Source organism: Rhinoderma darwinii, chromosome 12, assembly GCF_050947455.1.
Source record: "Rhinoderma darwinii isolate aRhiDar2 chromosome 12, aRhiDar2.hap1, whole genome shotgun sequence".
NCBI classification, from domain to species: Eukaryota; Metazoa; Chordata; class Amphibia; order Anura; family Rhinodermatidae; genus Rhinoderma; species Rhinoderma darwinii.
Genome location: NC_134698.1, coordinates 45,545,165 through 45,569,013, shown reverse-complemented (window position 1 = coordinate 45,569,013; position 23,849 = coordinate 45,545,165). Strand labels below are relative to the sequence as shown.

At 44.0% G+C, this 23,849-nt stretch overlaps 1 protein-coding gene across 3 annotated transcripts in view; it reads right to left on the bottom strand.

Annotated features, from left to right (window-relative positions):
• The window catches only part of STXBP6 (syntaxin binding protein 6), a 141,595-nt gene that overhangs the window by 84,828 nt on the left and 32,918 nt on the right, over window positions 1-23,849 (bottom strand). The gene's annotated exons all lie outside the window — the stretch shown is intronic.

The window sequence follows — 23,849 nt, the reverse complement described above, 5'->3', positions numbered from 1 at the left end:
TATGACCATATTGTAAATTACATCTGTCTACCACTATATCTTCGCAGCAGCTAGTTGCATTACAGTTCTCCCTTCCACTAGGTCTAATGAAGCTGCAGAACACGGCCGACCATGACGTCACATCCATTCTTTACTGCTTCTCCGTTGCGATTGCAAGTTTATAAAGCTTACAAGGTACATAGAAACAATCAAAAAAATAGAACGTTAGAGCCATCTGGGCTAGAAAGGAAGTACAAAGCTAACAGTTATAATATAGGAAGATATGTCAGTTCAGTATAAGGGTATGTTCACACAGGGCGGATACGCTACATAAAATTAGTGCAGATTGTGGTGCAGTTTTCAGCCGGAATATACGCTGTGGAAAATAGCACAAAAAAGTCTATACTTACCATAGCCATGGTGACGCGTCCCTCTGACGTCCTGCAGCCCGGCCTCCTGGGATGACATTTCATCCCATGTGATCGCTGCAGCCTGTGGTTGGCTGCAGCAGTCACATGGGATAAAACGTCACCCCTGGAGGCCGGTCTGGACGCAGGAGCAGAGAGATCTGGGTAAGTATAGACTTTTTTTCTCTGGAGTTGCAATTTTTGCATCAGAATAGCATCTTTTCCGCCGCAAAACTCGCAACGTCTGCTCTTTGTTGCAGGTTTTACCTCCCTAATGAATTCAATGGGGAAAACCCACAACAGAAAACCAGCGATTCTGCAACATAAATGTATATTCTGCAGATTTAAAAAAAAACACACCGTATGTCTATTTATGAACGTTTTTTCGGGCGGATTTTTTACGCAGCATGTGAATGAGATTTATTCAAATCTAATCCGCTTTGATATTACTGTAATATGCTGTAGATTTTACGCAATGAAATCCATTGTGTAAAATACGCAGTATTTACCCTATGTGTGGGCTTACCATAATACATTGTATTACAATATGACAAGACACTAGAACAAACACAAAGTTCCATGACCGAGAATATTTATAAATGGTGGAGTATGAATAATATGAGGTTCAAATAATCTAGAGCAGGTGTAATAAGGTGCTAAACATATAAAGAAATCAGTATGCAATATATTCACAGCAAACAAAGTAGGAGAATTATAGTCATTTATATGCCTGCTGCTAAATACAATAGTTACTGGACTAGGAGACTGAACGCAATGATAGAGGCTTGAGCCATCAGATTATATTCTTTAGGAATGATCATACTGCCAAACATCCAGATGCAAATCACCTATAGCGGCTGCTTTGTGGATTGTCTGAGTGAAGCTATGATTTATTCTGGAAGCAGCACGATGATATCAATTGTAACCAATGCAGACATGTGCCACATATCAAGACACTGAAAATAAGGACTCACGATTAATGGTAAAATTGCGGCATGTTTTACATTTGCAAGAAATTTCAATATTTCCCTGTTAAGAAAAATTTGCAAAAATTAAAAAGTGAAAATATATATTTATATACTTTAGGGTTAGACAAGTCCCAGGTGCCAAAGTGGCAGATTTACTAAGGCGGGATTCACACGACAGGGTGCCGCCCGAGCCCGAGTGTCGGCCGGTAAAAATCGGCCATTTTGCCCGGCCGGTTTGCATAAAGTTTTGCATCCGTTACGGGCCGGGGAGATCTTGACAGTGACATCAGCGGCAACTCCTGAAGGGGAATCCCCATGTGTTCGGGGATTCCGCTTCAGGAGTTTCCACTGATGTCACTGCCCAGATATGGACAGAGACATCAAGCGCTCTGTCCAGGAGCGGAATCCCCGAAAACACGGGGATTCCGCTCCTTCAAGGAGCTAAAGTGCGGCTAGCACATGGAAAAAAGCAAAAATTGGATCCAGCGTTGAGTCCTTTTAGTCTGTTTAAAATAGGAAACTTCTTCCAAGTTTTATTAAGAAGAAGATAAAAACAAGTGCGGTGAAATAAAATTATTTCCAGAGTACAAATAGAGGGATAGTGAAGCAGTGTGAGCGGTGACTACGCGTTTCTGACGCTGACTGCGTCCTTAGTCATGGCTTCTCCCTGCTACCTCCCTGCTCTGCTATAGTGGCGTCGCTACAGTAGTAGCAGCCGCAGCAGCAGCTGCTAGCGGCGCCATGGAAGGGGTCGCCGGGCCAGGGCGCTTTTAAAACAAGCAGGGGAAGGGAGCCAGCGCACCGCTCCCTTCCACCTGCTGTACACCCCGGCCCTGCCACACTGTGTACAGCCATTCGTCCGAATGGCATAAACTCCTCCTCCTCACAGCGCAGAGTGCATGTGAGGAGGAGGAGATAGAGCGCAAGCCACGGAAAACCCAGCCATCACTCGGAACACATCCCGGTGATGGCCGTGTATTACCCGGCCCCATAGACTTCTATGGGAGCCGGGCGGCCGGGTACCCGGCCAAAAATAGAGCATGTCCTATTTTTTGACGGCCGGTTTTCCCGGCCGTCAAAAAATCGGTCGTGTGAATAGCCCCATTAGGTGTCTATTATTCCTAATGCAGCCGGGTGCCGGCCAATTTATGAACGGCCGGCACCCGGCCGGGAAACCCTGTCGTGGGAATGAGGCCTTAAACTGGCGCTTCGTGCTCCAGCCTTAGGCCCCATTCACACGAGTGTGATTCTCGTTCGTGTGCTGTGCGTTGAAGCAACGCACAGCACACGGACCCATTGATTTCAATGGGGCCATTCACACATGCGTGATTTTTCACGCAGCGAGAATCCACTGCGTAAAACTCACTGCATGTCCTATGTTGGTGCGTTATCACGCACCTACACGCCCATTGATGTCAATGGGAGCGTGAAAACCACGCGCCGCACACGGATGCACAATCGGGACGAAAAACCGCAACAAACTCTGGTGCAGTTTTTTGCACGGAATGTTTCATCCCAGGAGACTGCTGCAGCCTGTGGTTGGTACAGCGGTTACATATGATGAAACCTCACCCCAAGAGGCCGGTCTGGTGGAAGAAACAAAAACTTCTGGGTAAGTAGATTTTTTTTTTGACGGAGTTGCGTTTTTTGCGGCATAATCGGTGAAAACCCGCCGCAAAAAAAACAACAACTGCTATTTATTTGTAGTGTTTTTTTCCCTCAGGATTGTACAGTTTATATCACCATCACCCAAAAAAAAATAATATTCATAATCTGCGCATATATTGACTGAAGCGTTCAGCTCATCTCATGAAATCCATCAAACTTGCAATTCATTTTCATAAATAACACAGGACAATTTTGTATATTATTGTATATATTTTTTCCCATTTTAGCATGTTATATGTGCAGTGTGCATCTGTACAACATAGTAGAGCATAGACAAACCCTTGTAGTTGTCTGTACAACATGCTGGTCACTGTCTGCTCTTCAGATGCTGTACTCTGATGAGCACATCTATTCGCAGGCACAGATTCTTCCCTTAGGCAGGAAACATTCATCAGCATCTGCAGGAGGGACGGTATCCGGCGCAGTGTGGGAGCAGAACATCTGTTCAAGCAGCCACCTCCTGACACAGGTAACAAAAGAGAATGCCGCAGATACACAGGCAGTGCGGGTGCAGCACGGAGGAAGGCGGGAGAACAAATCACCAGAAAAGAAAAGTCACGTACATTTTATTTTCCCGATCATGCTTTATGAATAGTCTATATATTCTCCATTTCCGCTGAGATTTAATTTAAAAAAAAAAAGTCGTTCTATAGACGGATGGAAATGGCATACAAGTTTGTCAGGACTAAAAATAAAAACACAAAACAATTTGCTTTTCTTATCATACTGAAATTCGGACCCATAAAGGAAGGTCTCTGCATTGAATCGTCACCTTTCCTGGGCAGTGTTCCACCTAAGGGCGGGTTCACACATAGCGGAATTTCACTTAAATTCCGCTGCGGACACTCCGCAGCGTTAATCCGCAGCGGAGCCGTTTCTCCATTGACTTTCACTTTAATTTAGCAGTGTTCGTTTACACGATGCGTACAATTCCGCTGCGGAGCATAGGCTGCGGAGCGGAATTTGGTGTCCGCAGCATGCTCTGTCTGTTGCGGAGCAGTGGCGGACTGGTTGCGGACTCATGGCGGAATTTCTCCATTGACTTCAATGGAGAGTCAAAATTCCGCAATGAAGTCCGCAGATCTTATGTGTGCTGCGGAGCGTATTGTTTTTACTACCATGACATTTCTTCATTCTGGCTGGACCTATGTATTTCTAGGTCTACAGCCAGACTGAGGAAGTCAATGGGGCTCCCGTAATGACGGGAGCGTTGCTAGGAGACGTCTGTAAATAGTCACTGTCCAGGGTGCTGAAAGAGTTACGCGATCGGCAGTAACTGTTTCTGCACCCGGGACAGTGACTACCGATCTCAATATACAAGTATCTGTAAAAAAAAATATAAGTTCATACTTACCGAGAACTCCCTGCGTCTGTCTCCAGTCCGGCCTCCCAGGATGACGTTTCAGTGTAAGTGACGGCTGCAGCCAATCACAGGCCAAGCACAGGCTGCAGCGGTCACATGGACTGGAGCGTCATCCAGGGAGGTCGGGCCGGATGCCGAAAGAGGGACGCGTCACCAAGACAACGGGCGGTAAGTATGAATTTCTTTGACTTTCACTAGGGAAAGTGCTGTCCCTTCTCTCTATCCTGCACTGAATAGGGAGAAGAGAAGCACTTTTCCTGCAGTCCGCAGCGGCCAGTCCGCATCAATTTTCTGCACATTTTGTGCAGATCCGCTGCAGAATCTGCAACGCAGATTCTGTGCGGCATTGATGCGGACAGTTGCGGAGGAATTCCGCCATGTGTGGTCATGCCCTTAGTTAGATGATCTTTATGTGATGGAAGCAAAGTACCAAACATTGAATAAAGTACGCTTTAGGCCTTGTTCACACGACGCTATAAAAAACAACGCTGTATAAACGCGTCAAAAACGTTCTAATTTTTGCACAGCGCTTTTTAAAACACAGCCGTTTTTTACGCTTTTTTTTGGGCACGTAATTAGGACTCCCATTGACTATGGGAATTAGGCGCAATTTCAGTGAGCTTTACGCGCGGAGAATTGACCGGACGCTTTTTTTTTTACACGACGCGTTTTTAAACACACGAGCGTAAAAAACGCGCCGTATGCACTACAATGCATTTTCCCATTGATGTCAAAGGGAAGCTTAAAGTAAGCATTTTTTACGTGTTTTTTGGTGCGTAAAACGGGGCAAAAACGCGTTGAATACACGCCGTGTGAACAAGGCCTTATAGTTTAATAAAGTATAAGTGATTTATGATTTCATTTTTTTTCTATATAGTATAGTGCTTCAGATCACTGTATAAGGCTATATTCACACGACTGAAAAAAATGGCCGTTAAAAACTGATCAACTGTCAGTTTTTCATGGCCATTTTGCATCAGTGTGTCTACAAATTTTCATCCATTTCCAGTCCGTCTGTCCGTTTTTAAAGGGAACCTGTCACCAGCATTTCACCTATTAAACCAGCAATACCTGGTGGTAGTGGGGGGAAAATCATTTCTATATAACCTAGAATTGTCTTCTTAGTCGGCTCTGTAGCTTTAGTATTCAGTTTTTTAGTGTTCCCACACTGTATGCTAATGAGCAGAAAAGTCTCATATCTTCATTTGAAAAGAGTCATATCTTCATTCCTCAAGTCTTTCCGACCTTACCCCGCCTCCTTAATTTTGATTGACAGCTCCTCGCCTTCCCCCAGCATACAAAATCCAGCGCTTGTGCATAGATGTCCCCTTCTGGTGTGTGCGCACAAAGGGACACCGGATTATTATGATAAAAGGCGTGAAATGTTTGCAGACCGTTTAGGAGAGGGGATAACGGCAATGAACTTTTGATAGCAGCGGCCAGTGAGATATAAGTAAAGTTCAATAGGTGAAATGCTGGTGACAGGTTCCCTTTAATGGGCGTTGAAAAAAAAATGGATTTAATTTGTTGGTTGTATTGTCCAAATCCCCTGAAAACACCACAGGTCCCATGTAGATAGTGCCGCTATTTACAGGAGATGCTATCTACAGGGGGGGGGGGGGGGGTTGGAGACAGGAGTCCCCAGCCAGAGATCTCACGATGTTCTGGCCTGAGACTCCACAGTTGAAAGCCCGACATCACTGTCCATATATAGATAGTAATGTCAAGGGCTTCTCTGGGCTCAGCGCTCAATGTAGCGCACTGTGCGGGGAATCCTCGGCCAGAATCAGTTTTTACCAGCCGTTACAAGGATTCTTTCCTAAAAAACGGCCGGTAAAAACTGATCCATTCACTTCTATGGGAGCCGTGGAGCCGCCAAAACGGCCAAAAATAGGACATGTCCTATTTTTTGACGGACAGTTTTCATGGGCCATTTAAAAAACCGGCCGTGTGAATACACCCATAGAACACCACCGTTCTGAAAACGGTCGTGTGACGGCCGTTACAAAAACGTCCGCCGCACAGCGGTTTTTCACTGTCGTGTGAATGTTCCCTTAAAAGGGATTTACGACAATAGACCCCTATAAGTAATAGCACGCTGCAGTATTACGAATGTATGCTGTAATATTTCCGTAATAAGGTGACAAGAGACTGCTACGGGCCTATACTGTACCTCTGTATATCTCTGATTTTATATGGAGACACACAGAGGTTTGGTGTATTAAAGAAGTAAGCAATGCTTCTAGGGGAGATTACGTTGCTTCATGGAGACATCATATCGTGGAACACGGAGCATGCCTACAGGTCCTTAACTCCTTAGTGACCACCAATATGCCTTTTCACGGCGGTCACTAAGGGGCCTTAGGCTAGGCCATCGCCTTTTCACGGCGGCCCAAGTCTAAGTCCTGCACCAGTATGCTGTGCAGGCTGGAGCGGGTGCTCGGCTATCTGATGACAGCCGGGCTCCTGCTCCAACGGCCGCAATCGAAGTTGACACTGAGCGGCCATTTATCCCGTTAAATGCTGCGGTCAATAGCGACCGTGGCCTTTAAATAATTTGCAGAGGGAGTGAACTCCCTCTCTCACCCATCGGCTGCCCGCAAATACAATAGCGGGCCTCCAATGGGGTGCCATGACAGACGGGGGCCTAATAAAGGCCCCCAGGTCTGCCCTGGGTATATGCCCATTAGGACGTGCCTAATAGATTGCCAGTTTACACTGACAGGCAATAATGCTCTGGCATACTAAGTATACCAAAGCATTATAGCAGCGATCTAAAGATCGCATAGTGAAGTCCTCTAGTGGGACAAAAAAAAAGAAGTAATAAATGTAAAATAAAAATTATTAGTAAAGATTACAGTAAAAAAAACGAAAAAAACTTTTTTTCATAAAAAGTGGTTTTATTTAGTAAAAGTGTAAAAAATGAAATAAAAAGTGCACATACGTGGTATCGCCGCCACCGTAACGCTATTTTTTTCCATTGCCCCCCCCCAAAAAAATCAGAATAAAAGTTAATCAATAAGCCCCCAAAAACAGTACCAATAAAAAATATGTCTCGTCCCGCAAAAAAAACAAGCCCACATATCACTACATTGACGAAAAAATAAAAACATTTAGTCTCTTGGAAAGCGATGATGCAAAAACAAATAATTTTAGTTCAAAACAGTTTTTATTGTGCAAAAGTAGTAAAACATAAAAAACCTCTACATATGTGTTATCGTCGTAATCGTACCGACCCCTAGAATAAAGGTAACGTGTTATTTACGCCGCACAGTGAACAACATGAATTTAAAAAGCATAGAACAATGGCAGAATTTCAGGATTTTTTTCTATTCCCCCCCAAAAAAAGTTAATATAAATTAATCAAAAATTTGTACACCAAAATGGTGCCATTAAAAAGTACAACTAATCCTGCAAAAAACAAGTCCTCATACAGCTATGTATTCCGAAAAATAAAAAAAAGTTATAGCTCTTTGAATGCGACTATAGAAAAACGAAAAAATAAATTAAAAAAATTGCTTGGTCATTAGGGCCTAATATAGGCTGGTCACTAAGGGGTTAATAGGGATGTAGAGACTCCATGTAACTCCATAAAGGGTCTTTCTTTGGTTTTGCATCCACTTATGTTATTGGCTAGAAAAACTGCACCAAAACTGAACTGTGTGAACAAGGCTTTTGGCTATGAGATTACTAATTTTGGTAAAAGGGTCAGGTCTTAAGGGGGTATTCCAGCCACAAACATTTATCACGCATCCGCTGGATAGGAGATAAATATTAGATATGCAAGTGATCAACCGCTGGGTCCCCCACCAATAACTAGAACTGGTTCCCAATTGTCGTCCTCAGCTGCATGACTGCGGCAAGGAGGAGTTTGAATGGATTGGTGAAGGAGTATGCAAGCGGCCCCTTCATTCAACCTCAAATGGGAGTGACAGAAACAGCTGAGCGATTGGTGGGGGTCCAAACAGGATTTATACAGTGATGGCGTTTCCTTAGGATCAGCAACTTATGGGTCTCATTGAGAACACTACTGAAGACAGAAAGTGGAGGAGTTACCTGTAGCAACTTACCACATCACTGCTTCCATTTATATGGAAAATTAAATCTGGATATGTAGTTATGGGAGTCGGATCCAGTTTTTGTCTGCTTTTGTTCTTAGAAATGAGGCCTTAAAATGATTCTTCTTGCTAGCTATCACCTCCTACACTACACACTCCTCTTCAATAGTATTCTGCTGGCAAAAAGGGCAACGCTGTGAATCTTCTATCCAAAGGGGTAGTTAGGGTATGTTCACACGCTTAGTAAAAAATGTCTGAAAACATGGAGCTGTTTTCAAGAGAAAAAAGCTCCTGATTTTCAGACGTTTTTTAATGCCACTCGCGTTTTTGACGGAAAAAATGGCCCGTCGGAACAGAAAGACATTTTTCCCATTGAAATCAATGTGCAGATGTTTGGAGGCGTTCTGCTTCCGAATTTTCAGCCGTTTTTCAGGACGTTTACAGCCCAAAAAACGGCCGAAAATAGGCCGTGTGAACATACCCTTAGACCGCATGCACACGACCGTGCCCGCAATCACGGCCCGCGATTGCGGGCACGGCCGGCCGCTGACTGACAGCCGCATTTTCGGGCCGTGCTCCCATACAAAGTATGGGAGCACGGCCCGCAAAATGCGAAAGAACGGACATGTTCCATAATTCCCGGAACATTTCCACGGCACTGACACCCTTCCGTAGTGCTACGGAAAGGTGTCAGTGTTCAATGAAAGTGAATGGCTCCGTTTTTGCGGACCGCAATTGCGGTCCGCAAAAACTGCGGTTTTTTGCTGTCGTGTGCATGGGGCCTTACAGGGCACAAAAGCCAAACGTTTTCATCTTGATGGAATGCAGACATAATGTGGCCGCCAACAAACACCACCTGCTACATTTTATTGTTGCTCTCTAGCTCAAAAAAGATTGGGGGTCTCAGCTGTCCAGGTCATAAAGTCAGCAATAAATGGCTTAAATAAAAGTTGTTTTTTTTAAAAAAATGCTGCCCATGAAAATCCTTGCTGGTCAATTCAGCTTTACTCTAAACAACAGAAAGCCTGATTAAGGGCCACAGTTACACCCACCTTATTAGGACATACGGGCAAGGGTCTATGCAGTCCTGTCCTATGCCCCAATGACCATCAGAACATCATATTGCCACCGGTTACTACATTCGTCCTCATCTTAGTGTAAAATAACGTACCCCAGGGCATGAAATATTTGACTCTCTTAAGATTGTCACGTTTTCTCAAAACAGGTCTGCATGGATTCCTGCTGAATAAGCTTAGAAAAGCGTGCTACTAGGACATAGACGAGGTTCCTGTATTGATTCCTCTAGGATTACATAGCGGGGAGAAGAATGAATGTGAACAGTGTCCAGGCCGTGAGCCGTGCACACAGATTATTTGTGCTGAAGCAGCACGACTCACCGAGCAAGGAAAGTGAGATGAGCTGTAAAATGCAAATAGCGGTAATTATGAAGGTAGACGCTGGTATTAGCACACAACACTCTGTGGGCAGACGTCGCTCATTTATTCTGGAACAGTGGGTGCTACAAGTGTGGCTCTAGCGTGGGCATAGGAAGGCTGGCTCACACAGGAACAATCAGCAGCACGATGACAGGAGGATTGTGTCACTTCAGCTAGAAGCCAGAGCTTCCTATATATAGGTCTCCTTATCACATTATGAGTAAATTGAGCTCCGTAACATCAAGCATCATATATCATTAAGTGGCATAAGCCGATTACTATTTCATAAGAAAACGGAACCGGTTATATTGCCACGGACACTGGCACATATTATAATCAAGAATTTTTCAGTTGACACCAAATGGTCAGCAATGCCTATGTACTTGGTTTTGGTATATAAAGCAAGTTCTGAAAAGGAATGTGCACCACAAGTACACATCAGAAGATGCCACCACTAGAATAAGGAGGACGAGAAATATGGAAACCTACAAGTTACTGCAAATATAAAGCATCCCTCGGACCCTTAATTCTAATAGCCCCCACCGATGACACTTTACAAGCGAGAGTGCAAATACGCTTTAAAAAAGCTTCACTTTAGTTTAAACGTATATTAGGTAATTGAATGATGTGATATATCTTTACATACAATGTTTTCCCTCATAGAGGAGGCAATGCCGTGTGACGAGACGGGAGAACTACAGGTGTCTAATCCAGACCCATAAGCACAGTGGCACAGCCATAAGGGGAGAGAGTATATGAAACCAGTATTAAAAATGGCACGCGGCAAGTAGGGGGCCTTTTTACAGATTCGGCATGGTGCCCAGGAGCAAAAAGTTACACTTCTGAATAGGCACGCCCTGTGTTTTTGTGTGGTGGCTCCGTAATATGCATGTCACACTTTTCTTTGTCAGGAATGCTCATGCAATCCAGAAGGGAAAAAAAGTCTGAGTGTAAAACTTAAGGGACACAAATATACAGTATGAGTCCATAGATTTCTATCGAATATCGCCATGCACATGTGGCCTTAGGCTGGGTTCACACGACCTATTTTCAGACGTAAACGAGGCGTATTATGCCTCGTTTTACGTCTGAAAATAGGGCTCCAATACGTCGGCAAACATCTGCCCATTCATTTGAATGGGTTTGCCGACGTACTGTGCAGACAACCTGTCATTTATGCGTCGTCGTTTGACAGCTGTCAAACGACGACGCGTAAAAATACAGCCTCGTCAAAAGAAGTGCAGGGCACTTCTTTCAGACGTAATTTGAGCCGTTCTTCACTGAAGTCAATGAAGCACAGCTCAAAATTTACGGCTGTCAGAGAAGCCTCGCAAAATGCGAGGAAGAGCAATTACGGCTGAAACGAGGCAGCTGTTTTCTCCTGAAAACAGTCTGTCTTTTCAGACGTAAATGCCTGCTATCGTGTGCACATACCCTAAAGAGTTTACCGTATTTTTCAGACTATAAGACGCAGGTTTTAGCAAGAATAAATCTTGCTAAAAAGTCCCTGCGACTTATAGTCGGCAGTCAAGGGACCCGGCTGCGCCGGGCCCCCTGACCGCTTCCTTACTTAAAGGATTCTGAAATCCCTATCTCCTATTGCATGTGATCGGCGCTGCAATATAGATAACAGTAAAGTTTTTTGTTTTTTTTTAAACTTTCATTTCAGCCTGGACGTCATGTGTATTCAGAATCCTGACACTTCTGAATCTTTTCTTTGAGATTTCTAGCACGGGAAACGAAATCTCGCGAGATTTCGGAGGTAAACGAGATTTTGTTTCCCTTGCTGCAAATCTCACAGAAAAGATTCATTAGTGTCCTGATAATGAATACACGACGTCCAGGCTGGATGATCATGTGTATTCATTATCAGGACACTGCAGTAACGTTAATCTCTGTGTATGCGGCTGCACATCGCTGCTGTGTAAATCAATGGATATGAGTGTATGATGCTGACTGGTCACTGATTGGTCAGCGTCATACACGTAAACACGCCCAGTTAAAAACACAATACACGCCCAGTTGGACATAACGAAAAAAAAACGCCCAGCTGTCCATTTAAAACCTAATTTGCATAAATATAAAATAGCTTGGCCAAAAATGAACGTTTTAAACAAAAAAAAAAACGTTACTGTTATCTACATTGCAGCACCGATCACATGCAATAGGACATAGGGATTTCAGAATCTGGTGACAGAGCCTCTTTAACCCCTTCCCGACCCATGATGCGCCGGCACTTCATGGAGCGGGGAGAGGATGATGTTTGGAGCGGACTCACTCGCTGAGCCCGTTCCATACACTGCAGGTGTCAGCTGTGTTTTACAGCTGACACGCTGCTCTAATGGCCAGAAACAGCGATCGCACTGTTCCTGTACGTTTAACTAGTTAAATGCCGCGGTCAATAGCGAACACAGCATTTATAGGGGTTTTCCCATGAAGGACATTTATGACATATCCACAGGATATGTCATAAATGTCAGATAGATGCGGGTCCCACCTCTGGGACCCACACCTATCTCTAGAACGGGGCCCCCTAAACCCCATTTTATCTCACTCAGCTCCGCTGTCTCCTGGCCACTTACTGGTTAGGTGGTCAGGAGTTACGGAAACAGTCGAGTGCTCGCTGAGCTACGCGGTTTCCGTAACACACATAGAACTGAATAGTAGTTCCGGAAACAGCATAGCTCGCATGATCTGTAACTGCCCTTCACTACTATGGGAGTTACAGAAATAGCGTAGCTCAGCGAGTTACGCTGTTTCCGTAACTCATCCATGTATTGCAGTGTATTGTACCAGCGATCTAGCGACCACTGGTTCAAGTCCCCTAGGAGAACCAATAAAATGTGTATAAATAAAAAAATTACATTGTGCTTTTTCCACAAACACAATGTAAAAAATAAATTGTATCGCTGCGTCCGTAAAAGTCAGAACTATTACAATGTAGCATTGTTTGACTCGCACGGTGAATGGTGTATAAAAAAAAAACTGTAAAAACCCAGAATCGTTGTTTTTTGGTCACATTAGCCCTAAAAAAAAATTGGATAAAAAGTGATACAAAAATCGTATGTACCAAAAAATTGTGGCAATAAAAACTACAGCTCGTCCCATAAAAAAATAAGTTCTCACACGGCTCAATAGATGAAAAAATATAAAAGTTATGGCTCTCAGAATGTGGTGAAAGAGAACAATTTTTTTTTTAACAAATAGTTTTTTCTTTGTAAGTAGTAAAATATGAAGTATTTTCCTATTGTCTAAAACCCGGGTGCGTCTTATAGTCAGGTGCGTCTATAGAGCTTGAAAAATACGGTAGTTTGGGTACAGGATATATAGAATATATATGATTTTGAGAAAAAGCAATAAGCAGAATCACACAGGCAGTCTTCATGCACTGAGATCATGCTTGGTGTTCATTTTGTCTAGAACGCTGTAGGAGATCACTGTCAATAACAGCCGTCACTCACCTATACTAGCGCTACTAGTGTCACTCATTATTCATGCTAAGCTCATGAAATTCATTAGAAAGATCATGTGAAAAATTCAGGATAAAGTTACCAGAAGTTCTTCAGGTACTCAGTGACCATGCTCCAGCACTGTGAGGCGCGCTTCTTAGGCTATGTTCACACTGAGTTTTTTTACTAGTTTTTTGACGCGGAAACCACGCTGCAAAACTCGTCAAAAATGGCCCGAAATGCCTCCCATTGATTTCAATGGGAGGCGGAGGCATCTTTTTCCAGTGAGCGGTAAAACCGCCTCGCAGGAGAAAGAAGGGACATGCCCTATCTTCGGGCGTTTACGCCTCTGACCTCCTATTGACATCAATGGGAGGCAGAGAAAGCATACTTCGCAGCGTTTTATTCCCGCGGCGCTCGATGGCCGCGGGCGAAATACGCAGCGAAAAACGCCGCGACAATCGGCGTACAGGGAGAGGAAAATCTGCCTCAAACTTCCAAATGGAATTTTGAGGCAGAAATTCCGCCTGCAAAAAAACTCTGTGTGAACATAGCCTTAGGGTAGGTTCACACACAAACTCAAAAACGTCTGAAAATACGGAGCTGTTTTCAAGGGAAAACAGCTCCTGATTTTCAGACGTTTTATAAGACACTGGCGCATTTTGCAGCATTTTTTACGGCCGTTTTTGGCGCTTTTTTCAATAAAGTTAATGAAGAACGTCCAAAAACGTACAATGAAGTGTCCTGCACTTCTTTTTCGCGGCCGTTCTTTTACGTGGCCGTTTTTCAAAACAGCCGCGTAAAAAAAACGGCCCATCGGAACAGAACAATGTTTTTCCCATTGAAATTAACGGGCAGATGTTTGGAGGCGTTCTGCTTCCGATTTTTCAACCGCTTTTCAGCCCGTTTACGGACAAAATAAACAGCTGAAAATAGCCCATGTGAACATACCTTAACTAGGACTGTGACTGTCTGTTCCATACAGCTGCATCGTGTTTGTAAAAATCCATGCACATGTTGCAGTAAATCCTCATTCAGACATAAAATGGATTTTCAGTTGCTGAAAATTCTGCAACAAATGTGAATAATCCCTAAGGAGTCACTTAGGTCATTTCAGAAGTCTATTCTACTTTGTTAGTGCCCTGACAATAAGATGTTTTAACCCCTTAACGATATCCAAGGTATGGGTACGTCGCTGTCATTAGGTAGTTAACACGTATGGGTACGTTGGAGCGTTAAGTGGTCACTGTGTCTAAAGACACGGTGACCGAGTAAAGATGGCTACTCTTTCTGCCAGCAGGCCATCTATACACGTAGCCCAGGGCGGTGGCGCACCCCCCCCCCCGCCACATCGGCGATCGCTGTGATTGGTCAGTCCGACCAATCATGTTCTAGTAAATGAAATAGCAATTGACTTGTTCCTGTTGTAGGAAAAAGACTGCAACACAAAAAGGGGAAAGTGCATCAACGTTCTGCAACAATCATGGGAAAACTAAAAGGGTGTAACAAAGAAAATAATAAGAGGGTGGGAGATGGAGAATAAAGCAAGAAGAGAGATACATTTTTTTTAGGAATTGTGCCCAGGAATTTGCTAGCAGTGCTTAAATTTAGCAATTGTTTTCTATTAACATCAATTAACCCCTTAAGGACACAGCCTGTTTTCGCCTTATGGACTAGGCCATTTTTTTTCAAAACTGACATGTGTCACTTTATGTGGTAATAACTCCGGAATGCTTTCACCCAATGCTTTCATCCAAGCGATTCTGAGATTGCTTTCTCGTGGCACATTGGACTTTGAGTTAGTGGTAAAATTTGGTCCATACATTGTGTTTATTTGTAAAAAAAACACCAAAATTGTAAAAAAATTTGCATTTTTCTACTTGTTAGGCCTGGTTTACACGAGCATGTGCGTTTTGCGCAAGCAAAAAACACGACGTTTTGCGTGCGCAAAAGGCACTTAACAGCTCCGTGTGTCATCACCATATGATGCGCGGCTGCGTGATTTCCGCGCAGCCACCATCATTATGACACTCCGTTTGGATGTTTGTAAACAGAAAAGCACGTGGTGCTTTTCTGTTTTCATTCATCCTTTTCAGTGCTGTTGCGCAAATCACACTTGTCCCACTGAACTGTTTCCGTGTGACATGCGTGGTTTTCACGTACCCATTGACTTCAATGGGTGCGTGATGCGCGAACAACGCACAAATATAGGACATGTGGTGAGTTTTTCGCAGCGGACTCACGCTGCGCAAATCTCACGGACTGTCTGCACTGCCCCATAGACTAACATAGGTCCGTAAAACACGAGTCAAAATCACGCGCGTTGCACGGACGTGATACACGTTCGTGTAAACAGGACCCAAGACAGATAGTTATACCACACGAAATAGATACTAGTTCACATATAACATATGTCTACTTTATGTTGGCGTCGATTTTTGAACATTCTTTTCTTTTTCAAGAACGTTACAAGGCTTAGAACTTTAGCAGCAATTTCAAGAAAATTGTAGAAGGCAATTTTTTTAGGGACAAGTTCAGTTCTGAAGTGGCTTTGAGGGCCTTATATATTAGAAAACCCCATGAAATCACCCCATTTTAAAAACCTAACCCCTCAAAGTATTAAAAACAGCTTTTAGAAAGTTTCTTAACCCTTTAGGTGCTTCACAGGAATTACAGCAATGTGGAGGTGAAATTTACAAATTTCATTTTTCTTGCAGAGAATCAGTCTTAATTCATTTTTTTCTGTAACACAGAAGGTTTACCAGAGAAATGCAACTCAATATTTATTGCCTAGGTTCTGCAGTTTTTAGAAATATCTCACATGTGGCCCTAGAGTGGTAATGGACTGAAACACCGGCCTCCGAAGCAAACAAGCACTTAGTGGATTTAGGGGCCTCCTTTTTATTAGAATATATTTTAGGCACCACGTCCGGTTTGAAGAGGTCTTGTGGTGCCAAAACAGTAGAAACCGCCCAAAATTTACCCCATTTAGGAAGCTACACCCCTCAAGGAAATTATCTAGGGGTATAGTGAGCATTTTGACACCACAGGTTTTTTGCAGAAATTATAGGAAGTAAGCCCGTGAAAATGAAAATCTACAGGTTTAGCTAATTTTTTTTTTTCATTTCCACGAGAACTAAAGCAGAAAAAGCATCACAACATTTGTAAAGCAGTTTCTCCTGAGTAAAACAATACCCCAAATGTGGTCATAAACGGCTGTTTGGACACACTGCAGAGCTTAGAAGGGAAAGAGCGCCATTTGACTTTTGGAGCTCAAATTTAGCTAGAATGGTTTGCGGAGGCCATGTCGCATTTGCAAAGCCCCTGATGGGACAAAACAGTGGAAACCCCCCAAAAGTGACCCCATTTAGGAAGCTACACCCTCAAGGAACTTATCTAAGGGTATAGTTAGCATTTTGATCCCACAGGCTTTTTGCAGAAATTATTGGAAATAGGCCGTGAAAATGAAAATCTACATTTTTTTAAATAAAATGTAGGTTTAGCTAATTTTTTTTATTTCCACGAGAACTAAAGCAGAAAAAGCACCACAATATTTATAGAGCAGTTTCACCTGAGTAAAACAATATCCCATATGTGGTCATGAACGGCTGTTGGGACACACGGCAGGGCTCGGAAGGGAAGAAGTGCCACTTGCCATTCAGATTTTGCTGGATGGATTTATGGAGGCCATGTCGCATGTGCAAAGCCCCTGAGGGATCAAAACAGTGGGAACACCCCAAAAGTGATACCATTTAGGAAACTACACCCCTCAAGGAACTTATCTAAGGGTATAGTTAGCATTTTGACCCAACAGGTTTTTTGCAGAAATTATTGAAATTAGGCCATGAAAATGAAAATCTATATTGTTTTCAATAAAATGTAGGTTTAGCCAATTTTGTTTTCATTTTCGCAATAACTAAAGCAGAAAAAGCGCCCCAACATTTGTAGATCAGTTTCTCCTGAGTAAAAAAATACGCCATATGTGGTCATAAATGGCTGTTTGGACACACGGCAGGGCTCGGAAGGGAAGAAGTGCTATTTGGCATTCAGATTTTGCTGGATAGGTTTGCGGAGGCCATGTCGCCTTTGCAAAGCCCCTGAGGGACCAAAACAGTGGGAACACCCCAAAAGTGATCCCATTTAGAAAACTACACCCTCAAGGAACTTATCTAAGGTATAGTTAGCATTTTGACTCCACAGGTTTTTTTGTCTGAATTTATTTGAATTAGGCCGTATTTACTGGTATTTCAATATATAATGTGGGGCATGTGTATGTTGTGAAGAGAAAATCAGAGTATAATAAAAGGGTACATGAATAATAAAATTAATAATTCATAGGGGTGTGGTAAGCCTTGAAGCAATCCTTTATGCACAGACCAGGTTTTTCGGGGCAGGTGTCGCACTGATAAGTGGTGTCCCTTCTTTTGCCCCTTTTGCTACACACACTGCACCTTTTTTGGGATCTTCCCTTCTTTGCAGTTTGGGGAACGATGCCAGCAAAGTGTTGCCCAGGGACAATACGGGCGCCCTCACTTTCAGCAGATGTGCTTGGGCCATCCCCTGCCTGGTTTTCAAACACAAGCACCTTGACAATCTTCTCCTGAAAATTAAGGAATGACCCTGTCCGGCCTGCACATTTGGATAGCACGTAAGCGTAATACATTGCCATCTGTACTATGTGCACGCCCACCTTTTTGTACTACGCCCACCTTTTTGTACTACACCCTTGTTTTTCTCATGGCACTATAGGGCTTTAGCACTTGATTTGAGAGATCAACCCCTCCCATGTACTTGTTATAGCCCACGATGCAATCAGGATTGTGGGTCACTGTTGTGGTACCTCGTACAGGGACAGGGGCGCTGCCGTTCCCATGTATTGTGGTCAAGAGAAGGACATCCCTCTTGTCCCTATACTTGACGAACAACACGTTCTCGCTGCATAATGCCCTGTTCTCACCCCTTCTGACACATTGGCCAAGCAGTGTTTTAGGGAAGCCTCTCTGATTTTTGCACACCGTGCCGCATGCTGCAGTATTTCTGGTGGAGAGGCATTTAAATAGTGGGATGCTGGTGTATAAGTTATCCACGTAAAGTTGTTAACCCTGGTCCAGCAGCGGGTGCACACAATCCCACACTATTTTCCCACTAACTCCCAGGACAGGGGGGCAATCTGGGGGTTCAATGCTGGAGTCATTCCCTTCATAAACCCAAAACTTGTAGGGGTACTCTGAGATACTCTCGCACAGTTTGTACATTTTTATCCCATACCTTGCCCTCTTACTGGGAAGGTGTTGGTGGAATTTTAGCCTACCCTTAAAATGTAAAAAGGACTCGTCTATTACAATGTTCTTTTGCGGGGTATATGCTTCTTGAAATTTTGTGCAGAAATTATTAACTACTGGCCTGATTTTGAATAGGTGGTCATATGTGGGGTCATCACGGGGCAGGCACTGTGCATTATTATTATTATAATGCAAAAATGTAAGAATAGCTGCAAAGCGAGTCCGGGGTGTTGTCATGCGGTAAATTGGGGTGTTGTACAAAACATCTGTACTCCAGTATTGCCTGATCTGCGGCTTCTTTACTAGCCCCATATGCAGCACAAGGCCCCAAAATGTGAGCATCTCCGCTGCATCTACAGGGGAGGGGTTCACTTGAAGGGTCTAGCATATGATGTTTGTGGGGTTCTAGGCAATAAATTGCTGGACATATAAATTGGTCTGGGCCACCATCAAATTCATAAAATCCTCACTGAAGAATACCTTTAAAAAAAATCTATTTCTGTGAGGCCTTCAGTCTCAAAATGAGTTCCTGAGCTGCCTATGAATTCGGGGATCTGAGGCTAATAATTCTCAGGGGGTGGGTTCCACACGGGATCACTTATCTGGGGGGTTGCCTCAGCTGATGTCCTGGGTCGTCTTTGCGTTGGTTCCTCATCACTGGATGATGAGGAGGAGGACAAGATGTATGGACAAGAATTCCTCTTCTCCCTCGCTGGCGGAATCAGTGTCAGAAGCCAGGATGGTGTATGCCTCCTCTGCTTAATAGACCCTTTGGGATGATTGGGACATTTTTATTAGGGGGGTGTGTAGTGCTTGAACACATGTAACACTGACTTTATTTTTACACAGGGGGTTGTGTGTTGTGCTTTTACACGTGTGTATTTCAAAATTGCTGAATAAAAAAAAAAAAAAGAAGAGAAGGAAGAAAGAAAGAAAATAAAAGTTTAGAAAAAAATGGAAGTATAAAAAAAATTTACTGAACAAACTTCAGTTCAAATTCTGCCAATATAAAACTGTAAAGAATTTCCTGACTACCTGACACTAACTAAAATTTTGTGACGTTCAATCTCCTAAAAAAAATGTAGTATAAGAACTACTGCAGTAAATTTAGGCTAAAATGATAAAACTAATCTATGTAAAATTTAGTGAACGAACTTCAATAAAAAAAACGGAATGTCCGTCACTGACGCTAAATCTGTAACGCTATATATTAGTGCTAAAAAAAAAACTGTAGTATAAAAATTATACTGCGGTGAATTTTTTTAATAAACAGATTTTTATTGATCCAGTATACATCTAATCATTACATACAGCAATGAAACATTGCAAACAAAGCATTGGGATAAGGATCACATTTTTTACAGAAAAACAAAAAAAAAGAAACATACAAACAAACAAACAAAACTTTGGATCCAGACACGGCAAATTGACCACATGTTCGACTAAGGTAATCATAAGAGTATGTCGGAGTAAGTAGAGTCAGTCCACTGATCCCATAAGGAAGTACGGGCGTAGGACCCTTGAATAGAGGCTAAAGCGTGTTCCATAACACAATTATTGTTAACATATAAAATCACTTCACTCATACTAGGCACTTTTGTAGATTTCCAGTATTTTGCAATCAATATTTTTGCAGACAGCAATACATGCAAAAGTACATTTCTGACACCCGGAGAGAAATCCACCAATCCCACATGCAGTAGGGCTAGAGCAGGGGCGAGCTGAATGTCAACCCCTAAAAGAGATCGTAAGAAATCTTCTGCTTGCTGCGTACTGCAGTGAATTTAGACTAAAACTATAAAGCTACAGTAATTACTGACACTAAATGTAGCCCTATATTTTAGAAAAAAACAAAATGTAGTATAGCAAATATACTACAGTAAACTGACACTAACTTTAGAAAATTTGTATAGCTAAAACTACCTAAAATGCTATGTAACTTTTTTTTATTATAAAACGGACGCTAACCTATATGTCCGCTACCCTAACGTCCTACCTATGCAGGTACTAGCTACCCCTAAACTACCGCTACCCTAACGTCCTACCTATGCAGGTACTAGCTACACCTAACTTTTTTTTAAACTTTTTTAGTTTTATATATAAAAAAAGGTCCAAAAAAACCTGCGTCAAAAAATTACCACTGAGGCTGATTATAGACTCAGCACTCAGTGGCCGCAGGGCGCACAGACAAAGATGGTGCAGTAAAAATAGGCCAAAAAATAAGCCTGCACCAAAAAATTAGCACATATGCCGATCAGAAATGGTGGTCACTGATCAGCGCTCCAGGGCGCACACACGGAGACGGTGCTGGCAGAAAAATGGGGAAAAAAAAGGCCCCAAAAAAACCCTGCGTCAATAAATGACCACTGCGGCTGAATATGAACTCAGCACTCAGTGGCCGCAGGGCGCACACAAGAAAATGGTGCAGTAAAAACAGGTCCGAAATAAAAAAAAAACTGTGCCAAAAAATGTGTAAAAATGCCGATCAGTGATAGCGGTCACTGCAGTGGCGTAACTACCGCCGTAGCAGCAGTAGCGGCTGCTACGGGGCCCGCGGCATGAGGGGGCCCGTGTCGCCTGCCGGCACGGGCCCCCACCGTGGCCGGAGGCTCCGCTAGCAGCCGCTGTGGCTGCTACAGCGGGACGCCACTGAACACTACGGCAGAGCAGGGAGGTATCTCCCCGCTCTGCCATTAACTGGTTCCCGACCGCTGGCTGTGTTTTTACGGCCAGCGGTCAGGGTCCTTAAAACCCGAGCCATAGACTTTCTGCGGCTCGGGCTTTAACTTGCTGCCCGCGCGATCGGGCAGCTGAATGTCGGGTCTCCGGCTGTCAGGGACTGCCGGGGACCCTGAGGAGAGGATAGAAGCAGCTTTCGCTGCTTCTGTCTTCTCTGATCACTTGTACACAGCGCTCAATGAACGCTGTGTATATGAATAGAGGCAGCGGCCGCGCCGCTGTCTCTATTCCTCCCGGTGATCATGTGACTGGTCACATGATCGCCGGGTGCCGTTAGTGGCAGACTGTTGCTGGGTCTTACTAGACCCAGCACAGCCCTATTAGTGACAATCGTCACTATGAGAGGGCTGATTTCCCCTGTAACTGGGGCTGCTGTGCAGCTCCAGTTACAGTGGGAAAACATGGTGCAAAAGAAAGAAATAAAATATATAAAGTTCCCCAAAGGTCTTTTTTGACCTTTGGGGGACAGACCATGGTAATAAAAAAATAATAAAGTAAAGTGCAAAAAAAATGTAAATAATAAATACACATAAAATACCGACCCCAAAAAAAAACGTTCCCCCCGCCAATCATTGTTGTAACGCTAGCGCTGACCCAATTACCCTAATATAGACATGTAATATATAAAAATTTACGGTAGACAATGACGATCACAAATAAAAGGTCTATTTTAGGGTAAAACTATGTTATTACCAAAAAAAAAATAGCTGAAATGTAAAAAAGCTTATTTTTTTACTATTTTCAAACTTTATGAATAAAAATTCTAAAATAGCAAAAAAGGTGTGTATAAAATTGATAAAAAAAGAAACCTGCATTGTCTACGGAAAAAACGTCGCAAAAATCACGTTGTTAGGACAGGGGATACATGTGTGATCGCTGGCATTGATAAAGAGAACGGGGGACTGAAAGTCCCCTGAAGTTCTCCATCACAAACCTCGGACTTCCGGGGTCTGTGTCGGCAGCTCCGTAGAAATGAATGGAGCGCCGGTCGTGCTTGTGCGCATGCGTGACCAGCGCTCCTTTCATTGTTATTGAGCTGCGCAGACGCCAGAAGTCAGAGGTTAGTCATGGAGAACTTCAGGGGACGTTCAGTCCCCCGTTCTCCCTATCACTGCCAGCGATCACACATGTATCCCCTATCCTGTGGAGATCCTGTGGAGAGGGGATACATGTCTTTTGTAGGACACACTGTATGTCGCCTTTTTTTGGGAGGGGGGACGCTGTATGGCGTTCCCTACAGGGGGGGTGGCTGTATGGCGTTCCCTATAGGGGGGGAGCTGTATGGCGTTCCCTATAGGGGGGAGCTGTATGGCGTTCCCTACAGGGGGGCTGTATGGCGTTCTCTACAGGGGGGGCTGTATGGCGTTCCCTACAGGGGGGGCTGTATGGCGTTATCTACAGGGGGGCTGTATGCCGTTCTCTACAGGGGGAAGTATGGCGCTATCTACAGAGGGGGGCTGTATGGCGTTATCTACAGGGGGGGCTGTAAAAAGGGCACTATCTACAAGCGGGGGGGGGGTTGTGTGACACCCAGGGGAGGGGGGGGGGCCCAGTCAAAAGTTTGCTATGGGGCCCAGTCTTTCCTAGTTACGCCCCTGGGTCACTGATCAGCGCTCATAGGCTGCAGGGCGCACCCACGAAGATGGTGCAAAACTGTAGTCCTGTGCCAAAAATTGCTGATCAGCGGCTGCAGGACGTACACAGAGGAGGGGAGCAGGGGGGATTAGTGCCGTCCTATACAGCACCAATCCCCTGCGGCACAGTGATAGGTTATAGCCGCAAAAAGCAGAGATTGGCCGTTCTGAACTGACCGACCAATCACAGCGATCGCAGATGCGGAGGGGGGGGGTGCCACCGCCCTTGGCTACGTGTAAAGATGGCCTGCTGTCAGAAACAGCAGCCACCTTTACTCGGTCACCGTGTCTTTAGACACAGTGACCACTTAACGCTCCAACCTACCCATACGTTGGATTGCGTTAAAGAGGCTCTGTCACCAGATTTTGCAACCCCTAACTGCTATTGTAGCAGATAGGCGCTGCAATTTAGATTACAGTAACGTTTTTATTTTTTAAAAACGAGCATTTTTGGCCAAGTTATGACCATTTTTGTATTTATGCAAATGAGGCTTGCAAAAGTACAACTGGGCGTGTTGAAAAGTAAAAGTACAACTGGGCGTGTATTATGTGCGTACATCGGGGCGTTTTTACTTGTTTTACTAGCTTGGCGTTCTGACGAGAAGTATCATCCACTTCTCTTCAGAACGCCCAGCTTCTGCCAGATCACGCTGTGACGTCACTCACAGGTCCTGCATCGTGTCAGACGAGCGAGGACACATCGGCACCAGAGGCTACAGTTGATTCTGCAGCAGCATCAGCGTTTGCAGGTAAGTAGCTACATCGACTTACCTGCAAACGCCGATGCTGCTGCAGAATCATCTGTAGCCTCTGGTGCCGATGTGTCCTCGCTCGTCTGACACGATGCAGGACCTGGGGATCTAAGA